Source organism: Lipotes vexillifer, unplaced genomic scaffold, assembly GCF_000442215.2.
Source record: "Lipotes vexillifer unplaced genomic scaffold, Lipotes_vexillifer_v1.1 scaffold4, whole genome shotgun sequence".
Lineage (NCBI taxonomy): Eukaryota > Metazoa > Chordata > Mammalia > Artiodactyla > Lipotidae > Lipotes > Lipotes vexillifer.
Genome location: NW_006785876.1, coordinates 4899539 through 4908885, shown reverse-complemented (window position 1 = coordinate 4908885; position 9347 = coordinate 4899539). Strand labels below are relative to the sequence as shown.

The 9347-nt window shown below is 38.7% G+C and overlaps 1 protein-coding gene across 1 annotated transcript in view; it reads left to right on the top strand.

Annotated features, from left to right (window-relative positions):
• Positions 1–9347, top strand: part of XPO5 (exportin 5) — a 45771-nt gene that overhangs the window by 27983 nt on the left and 8441 nt on the right. The gene's annotated exons all lie outside the window — the stretch shown is intronic.

The window sequence follows — 9347 nt, the reverse complement described above, 5'->3', positions numbered from 1 at the left end:
AAAAAAAAAAAGAAACAACCTTCCCAGCACCTCTTTTCAGTGCTACGTGCCCCTCAAGGGTAACCACTATTCTAACTTTTAACATTTTGCCTGTTTTTTTTGAGCTTTAATAAATGGAGTCAAAAGCATGCACTCTTTTGTGCCTTGGCTTCTCTTGTGTAATATTATATTTGTGAGCTCATCCGTGTTATTGCATGTAGTTGTGGCTTGTTCGTTCTCAGTGGTGGGATGATATTCCATTGTGTGAATATGCTGTAACTCATTTATCCATTTAGTGTTGATGGACTTTTGGTAGGTTCCAGCATTTTTTTTTATCACTACGAGTGCTGCTGTTAACATTCTTATAAATGTTTTTTGGTGTATACATAATTTCTGTTGGGTAGGAGCAGAATCCTACATGTAGGAGTAGAATTCCTGTTTATAAGGTATGCATATTTTCAGTTTTCATAGATAGGATCAAATAGTTTTCTAAAGTGGTGTACTAGTTTACATTCCTACCAGTTTGTGTATTAACTCCTTGTTATAAAACTCCTGTTTTAACTCCTTGTCAAACAAAGTCTGATAATCGAAGGTGTTAGAGCTGCACTGTCTGGTATGGTAGCCACTAGCCACATGTGGCTGGCTACTGAGCACTTGAAATATGGCTAGTCTGAATTGAGATAAACTGTAGGTGTAAAACACACACTATATTTTGAAAACTTAGTACAAAAAATGTAAAAATATCTCATTAATTTTTATATTGCTAACATATTGAGATGATTTTTTGATGTGTTGGGTTAAATAAAAAGATAATTAATTTAACCTGTTTCTTTTCACTTTTTAAGTTTGGCTGGTTAGAAAATTTTAAATGGCTTATGTGGCTTACTTTTTATTTCTACTGCACAGTGTGTTCTTAGTGGGTTGGGTGGAAGACAGATGGGAGCAGAATTCTCTGGTTCTCAGAAGGTTCATTATTATCATTCATTATCTGTTTAGAATAACACCTTTTCTGTTAACTTAAAGTTTGTTACATTGTTTTCAGATATCTTCTATATGTTTTATTGAAATCTTTGTATGTGGGAAGTCTTGTTTAGCATAGCGATTATACATTTTTTTTGGTTTGATATATGTATATATTGTGAAATGATTACCACAGTAGGTTTAGTTAACACCCAATCAGCTCACATAGTTACACATATTTTTTCTTGTGATGAGAACTTTTAAGATCTCTCTTAGCAACTTTCAAATACACAATACAGTATTAACTATAGTCAGTGTGCTGTATATATTACATCTCCAGAACTTACTTACCTTTTTAACTGAAGTCTGTACCTTTGACCACCTTCGCCCATTTCCCCCACCCCCATCTCCCTCCTCAGGCAACCATCAAACTGTTCTGTTTCTATGAGTTTGTTTTTTTTGATTCAACGTACAAGTAAGATCATACTGTATTTGTCTTTCAGTGTCTGATGTGTTTCATTTAGCATAATGTCCTCAAGGTCCATCACATTGTCACAAATAGCAAGATTTTCTCCTCTATTATGGCTGAATAATATATACCTGTGTGTATGGCAATTACACTCTTAGTTGGTGATACTAAGAATATTTCAGATAGGTACAGACTGTGCAGAACTTAAAACTTTTATCACTTGATTGTCTTTTGCTTTGCCAAGCAATAACTAGTTCCTCTTAATGTGGAATCATAGTGCTCTAACTTGCATGTGTGTCAGGAAAGGTGATATTTCAGGAACCTGAATGTTACTAGGGCTTGTAGGACTCCCTGGAGCCATAGATACGAGAGCAGTATATACTGAGTCCTCCTTGCATTACTTGTGAGTTACAGGTGCAGCCACCATGGTGCCACCTCCTTGGCAAAGGGGAGGAGGAGGAGGGGAGACTATACAGAATACAAGATTTTGTTGTACCATCAGGGACATTTGACATATGATGCGTTATATTTTTTAAATTATATCTTGGGATCACAGTCACACTTAATTAAAGAATAAAAATAAAAAACATCTCATCTGTTCCCCATCAAATTTAAGACTATGAATTTCTTTTCAAGAAGAACTGATTTGGGGCTTCCCTGGTGATGCAGTGGATAAGAATCTGCCTGTCAATGCAGAGGACACGGGTTTGATCCCTGGTCCGGGAAGATCCCACGTGCCGCGGAGCAACTAAGCCCGTGCACCACAACTACTGAGCCTAAGCTCTAGAGCCCGTGAGCCACAACTACTGAAGGTTGCGTGCCTAGAGCCTGTGCTGCACAACAAGAGAGGCCACTGCAGTGAGAAGCCCGCTCACCGCAATGAAGAGTAGCCCCCGCTCACAGCAACTAGACAGATCCTGCGTGCAGCAACGAAGACCCAACACAGCCAGTAAATAAATAAATAAATAAATAAATAAATAGGAAAAAAGCTCTATTTTTAAATAAAAATGACTGATTTTATCAGAGATCATTTCATAGTATTAGACATCTTCCCAAACAACCAAGAAAAACTTAATTCAGAAACTAAAAAGTTGGCAAATTGCAGTTTTTAAAAGTAAGTGGCACCACTTACCAACCCTTGAGCTCCACACAGCAGGAAGTAAAGGCTAAGGTAGAGTTATGGATAGCCTCACAGAATACAAGCAAATTGAATCCAACAGCATGTTATAAGGATTATACACTATGACCAAGTGGGATTTATCTCAAGGATATAAGAGTGGTTCAACATACAAAAATAAATCAGCATAGTACACCATATTAATAGAACAAAGGAAAAAACCCACTTGATCATCTTAATTGACACAGAAAAAGCATTTGACAGAATCCAACACCCTCTCATGATAAAAACACTCAGCAAACTAGGACTAGAAGGGAGTTCAAAAACTACTCCTGCTAATAAATAAATTCAACAAAGTTATAGGATACAAGATCAACATACAAAAATCAGTTGTGTTTTTATACACCAGCAATGAATGATCCCAAAAGGAAATTAAGAAAATAATTCCATATACAGTAGCATTCAAAAGAATAAAGTACCCAGGAATAAATTTAACCAAGGATATGAAAGACTTATACACTGAAAACTAAAAAACATTCTGGAATTAAAGATGACCTAAATGAAAAGGCATCCTGTATTCATGAATTGAAAGACTTAGGTTCATTAAGATGGAAATATTACTCAAAGCAATCTACAGATTGAATGCAGCCCCTATTAAAATTCCAACAGTGGGAATTCCCTAGTGGTCCAGTGGTTAGGACTCCAAGCGTTTCCACTGCAGGGGGCACAGGTTCGATCCGTGGTCAGGGAACTAAGATCCCTCATGCTGTGCAGCATGGCAAATACATACCTACATACATATGTACGTACATACATTAAAAAAAGAACAATTTCCAACAGTTGTTTTTTTTTTTGCACAAAGCTTATCCTCAGATTCATATGGAATTGCAAGGGGCCCCAAAACAGTCTTGAAAAAGAAAGTTGGGAGACTCAAACTTCTCCTTTTCAAAACTTACTGCAAAGCTACAGAAATCAAAATAGTTTGGTACTGAGAAGGACAGACATATAGAAAAAGATAATCTAATCAAAATAGGCAAAAGGCTTGAATAGACATATCTCTAAAGAAGATATACAAATGGCCAACAAGGCCATGAAAAGATGTTCAACAACTATAGTCATTAGGGAAATGCAAATCAAAACCATAATGAGATACCACTTCATAATAGGATGGTTACAATAAAAATATAGCTTCAAGATGGCGGAGGAGTAAGACGTGGAGATCACCTTCCTCCCCACAAATATATAAAAAATACATCGACATGAGGAACAGCTCCTACAGAACACCTACTGAACGCTAGCAGAAGACCTCAGACTTCCCAAAAGGCAAGAAACTCCCCACATACCTGGCCATGTGGGTGACAGGGTCTTGGTGCTCTGGCCAGGTGTCAGGCCTGAGTCTCTGACGTGGGAGAGCTGAGTTCAGGACATTGGTCCACCAGAGACCTCCCGGCCCCACCTAATATTAAACGGCAAAAGCTCTCTCAGAGATCTCCATCTAAACGCGAAGACCCAGCTCCACTCAATGACCAGCAAGCTATAGTGCTGGACACCCTATGCCAAACAACTAGCAAGACAGGAACACCACCCCACCCATTAGCAGAGAGGCTACCTAAAATCATAATAAGTTCACAGCACCCCAAAATACACCACCAAATGTGGTCCTGCCCACCAGAAAGACAAGATCCAGCGTCATCCACCAGAAAATAGGCACCAGTCCTCTCCACTAGGAACCCTACACAACCCACTGAACCAACCTTAGCCACTGGGGGCAGACACCAAAAACAACGGGAACTACGAACCTGCAGCCTGCAAAAAGGAGACCGCAAACACAGTAAGTTAAGCAAAATGAGAAGACAGAGAAATACACAGCAGATGAAGGAGCAATGTAAAAACCCACCAGACCCAACAAATGAAGAGGAAATAGGCAGTCTACCTGAAAAAGAATTCAGAGTAATGATACTAAAGATGATCCAAATTCTAGGAAATAGAATGGAGAAAATACAAGAAATGTTTAACAAGGACCTAGAAGAACTAAAGAGCAAACAAACAATGATGAACAACACAGTAAATGAAATAAAAAATTCTCTAGAAGGAATCAATAGCAGAATAACTGAGGCAGAAGAACAGATAAGTGACCTGGAAGATAAAATAGTGGAAATAACTACCGCAGGGCAGAGTAAAGAAAAAAGAATGAAAAGAATTGAGGGCAGTCTCAGAGACCTCTGGGACAACATTAAATGCGCCAACATTTGAATTATAGGGGTCTCAGAAGAAGAAGAGGAAAAAAAAAGGGACTGAGAAAATATTTGAGGAAGTTGTAGTTGAAAACTTCCCTAATACTGGAAAGGATATAGTCAATCAAGTCCAGGAAGCACAGAGTGTCCCATACAGGATAAATCCAAGGAGAAACTCACCAAGACACATATTAATCAAACTATCAAAAATTAAATACAAAGAAAAAATATTAAAAGCAGCAAGGGAAAAGCAACAAGTAACATACAAGGGAATCCCCATAAGGTTAACAGCTGATCTTTCAGCAGAAGCTCTGCAAGCCAGAAGGGAGTGGCAGGACATATTTAAAGTGATTAAACAGAAAAACCTACAACCAACATTACTCTACCCAGCAAGGATCTCATTGAGATTCGACGGAGAAATTAAAACCTTTACAGACAGGCAAAAGCTAAGAGAATTCAGCACCACCAAACCAGCTTTACAACAAATGCTAAAGGAACTTCTCTAGGCAAGAAACACAAGAGAAGGAAGACACCATCAATAACAAACCCAAAACAATTAAGAAAATGGTAATAGGAACACATATATCGATAACTGCCTTAAATGTAAATGGATTAAATGCTCCAACCAAAAGACATAGACTGGCTGAATGGATACAAAAACAAGACCCGTATATATGCTGTCTACAAGAGACCCACTTCAGACCTAGGGACACATACAGACTGAAAGTGAGGGGATGGAAAAAGATACTCCATGCAAATTGAAATCAAAAGAAAGCTGGAGTAGCAATTCTCGTATCAGACAAAATAGACTTTGTGGTCTATTTACAATATTGTGTTAGTTTCAAAATAGACTTCGCTGAGCCCCAGCAATCAGAGAAGAAAAAGAAATTAAAGGAATCCAAATCGGAAAAGAAGAAGTAAAACTGTCACTGTCTGCATTTGACATACTATACATAGAGAATCCCAAAGATGCTACCAGAAAACTGCTAGAGCTAATCAATGGATTGGGTGAAGTAGCAGGGTATAAAATTAATGCACAGAAATCTCTTGCATTCCTATACGCTAATGAAAAATTCCTATACACTAGATGAAAAATCTGAAGGAGAAATTAAGGAAACACTCCCATTTACCGTTGCAACAAAAAGAATAAAATACCTAGGAATAAACCTACCTAAGGAGACAAAAGACCTGTATGCAGAAAACTATAAGACACTGATGAAAGAAATTAAAGATGATACAGACAGATGGAGAGATATACCATGTTCTTGGATTGGAAGAATCAACATTGTGAAAATGACTATACTACCCAAAGCAATCTACAGATTCAATGCAATCCCTATCAAACTACCAATGGCATTTTTCACAGAACTAGAATAAAAAATTTTACAATTTGTATGGAAACACAAAAGACCCGGAATAGCCAAAGCAATCTTGAGAAAGAGAAACGGAGCTGGAGGAGTCAGGCTCCCTGCCTTCAAACTATACTACAAAGCTACAGTAATCAAGATAGTATGGTACTGGCACAAAACAGAAATTAGATCAATGGAACAGGATAGAAAGCCCAGAGATAAACCCACACACATATGGTCACCTTATCTTTGATAAAGGAGGCAAGAATATACAATGGAGAAAATATACAATGGAGAAAATAAGTGGTGCTGGGAAAACTGGACAGCTACATGTAAAAGAATGAAATCAGAACACTCCCTAACACCATACACAAAAATAAACTCAAATGGATTAAAGACCTAAGTGTAAGGCTAGACACTATAAAACCCTTAGAGGAAAACATAGGCAGAACACTCTGTGACATACATCACAGCAAGATCCTTTTTGACCCACCTCCTAGAGAAATGGAAATAAAAACAAAAATAAACAAATGGGACCTAATGAAACCTAAAAGCTTTTGCACAGCAAAGGAAACCATAAACGAGGCGAAAAGACAATCCTCAGAATGGGAGAAAGTATTTGCAAACAAAGCAACTGACAAAGGATTAATCTCCAAAATATACAGGCAAGTCATGCAGCTTAATATCAAAAAAACAGAATCCAAAAATGGGCAGAAGACCTAAATAGACATTTCTCCAAAGAAGATATACAGATTGCCAACAAACACATGAAAGGATGCTCAACATTACTAATCATTAGAGAAATGCAAATCAAAACTACAATGAGGTATCACCTCACACCGGTCAGAATGGCCATCATCAAAAAATCTACAAACAATAGGGCTTCCCTGGTGGCGCAGTGGTTGAGAGTCCGCCTGCCGATGCAGGGGACACGGGTTCGTGCCCCGGTCTGGGAAGATCCCACATGCCGCGGAGCACCTGGGCCCGTGAGCCATGGCCGCTGAGCCTGCGCGTCCAGAGCCTGTGCTTCGCAATGGGAGAGGCCACAACAGAGAGAGGCCCACATACGGCAAAAAAAAAAAAAAAAAAAAAATCTACAAACAATAAATGCTGGAGAGGGTGTGGAGAAAAGGGAACCCTCTTGCACTGCTGGTGGGAATGTAAATTGATACAGCCACTATGGAGAACAGTATGGAGGTTCCTTAAAAACCTAAAAATAGAACTACCATATGACCCAGCAATCCCACTACTGGGCATATGCCCTGAGAAAACCATAATTCAAAAAGAGTCATGTACCACAATGTTCATTGCAGCTCTGTTTACAATAGCCAAGACATGGAAGCAACCTAAGTGTCCATCGATAGATGAATGGATAAAGAAGATGTGGCACGAATATACAATGGAATATTACTCAGCCATAAAATGAAATGGAGTTACTTGTAGTGAGGTGAATGGACCTAGAGTCTGTCATACAGAGTGAAGTAAGTCAGAAAGAGAAAAACAAATACCATATGCTAACACATATATATGGAATCTAAAAAAAAAAAAAAAGTGGTTCTGATGAACCTAGGGGCAGGACAGGAATAAAGACACAGAGGTAGAGAATGGACTTGAGGACATGGGGAAGGGGAAGGGTAAGCTGGGATTAAGTGAGAGAGTGGTGTGGACATACATACACTACCAAATGTAAAATAGATAGCTAGTGGGAAGCAGCTGCATCTCACAGGGAGATCAGCTCGGTGCTTTGTGTCCACCTAGAGGGGTGGGATAGGGGGGGTGGGAGGGAGATACAAGAGGGAGGAGTTATGGGGATGTATGTATATGTATAACTGATTTACTTTGTTATACAACAGAAACTAACACAATATTGTAAAGCAGTTATACTCCAATAAAGATGTTAAGAAAAAGATATTATATATTAGAAAAATAATAATGTTGAAAAAAGAAAGTAATAGGTGTTAGCAAGGGTGTGGAGAAATTGGAACTCTTGTACACTGTTGGTAGGAATGTAAAATGGTACAGCCACTCTGGAAAACAGTTTGGCGGTTCCTCAAAAAATTAAAAATAGTGGGAATTCCCTGATGGTCCAGTTGTTCGGACTCCGTGCTTCCACTGCAGGGGGCCCGGATTCTATCCCTGGTTGAGGAGCTAAGATCCTGCACACCGTGCAGCACGGCCAAAAGCATAAAAATAAATTTAAAAATTAAAAATAGAATTACCACGTTAAGCAGCAAGTCCAGCTTGAGGTATATACTCAAAAGAATTGAAAGTGGGTCTTAAAGAGGTATTTATACACCTATGTTCATAGCAGCATTACTCACAGTAGCTAAAACGTGGAAGCAACCAGTGTCCATCAGTGGATGAATGGATAGGCAAAATGTGGTCTATACAAACACTGGAATATCATTCAGCCTTAAAAAGGAAGGAATTTCTGCAACATACTACAACATGGGTGAACCCTGACTATGCTAAGTGGAATAAGCCAGTCATAAAAAGGCAGTTTAAACATGGGTACTAATGAAGGCACATGGTTAAACTTAAAAAACATTATTGAGGGTTTTTAAAAAATAAGCATGGTCTAAAATGATCTATTCATTGTTCATCTTAAATATTTAATCTTGCTGGTCCATGTTCTGTAATTTTCTATACATTTGAAATGTTTTATAGTTAACTTTTAAAAGAGAAATAGGTAGTTATGCCCTCTGGCTATAGATTGTTCCGTGGTGCCATTGCTGTGGAAGGCAGGTAGATCAGGTCTATAGTCTTAGAAAGGTAAGTCATTTTGGTGGGGAAGAGATGCTCATGCTGGGAACTGCAAATGTGCCTCTAGGAGACTAAACAGCTGCCAGAGCATTGTTGGGTCCATGCTCTTGATTCAGAGACGAAACATCCTAAAAATGGGGGCATATTACTACCTGCTCTGTGTTCCTGCCTGTGAACCATGATGCCTCTGACATTTCATCCTCTATCACGGGCAGTCAGAAAACTGGGAGTGCCTTGGCATTGTCTCAGGTTTGAAAGAAGTTTGCTTTCCAGCTTTAGACTGTGATGTTGTCCAGCTCTCAGAATTCAGTTCTTGTGGTTGATTGCTATTAGCTGTTGTATACTGTACAAATAAACTTAATAGCATCAAGTCTATCCCCTTCTCCAGGGAAACGTTTAAATTCCCCTGCCAAGAGTAGTGTTGACAGAGAGGTATCTATGTGGAAATGTAGTATCACTGAATTACGATGGAAACC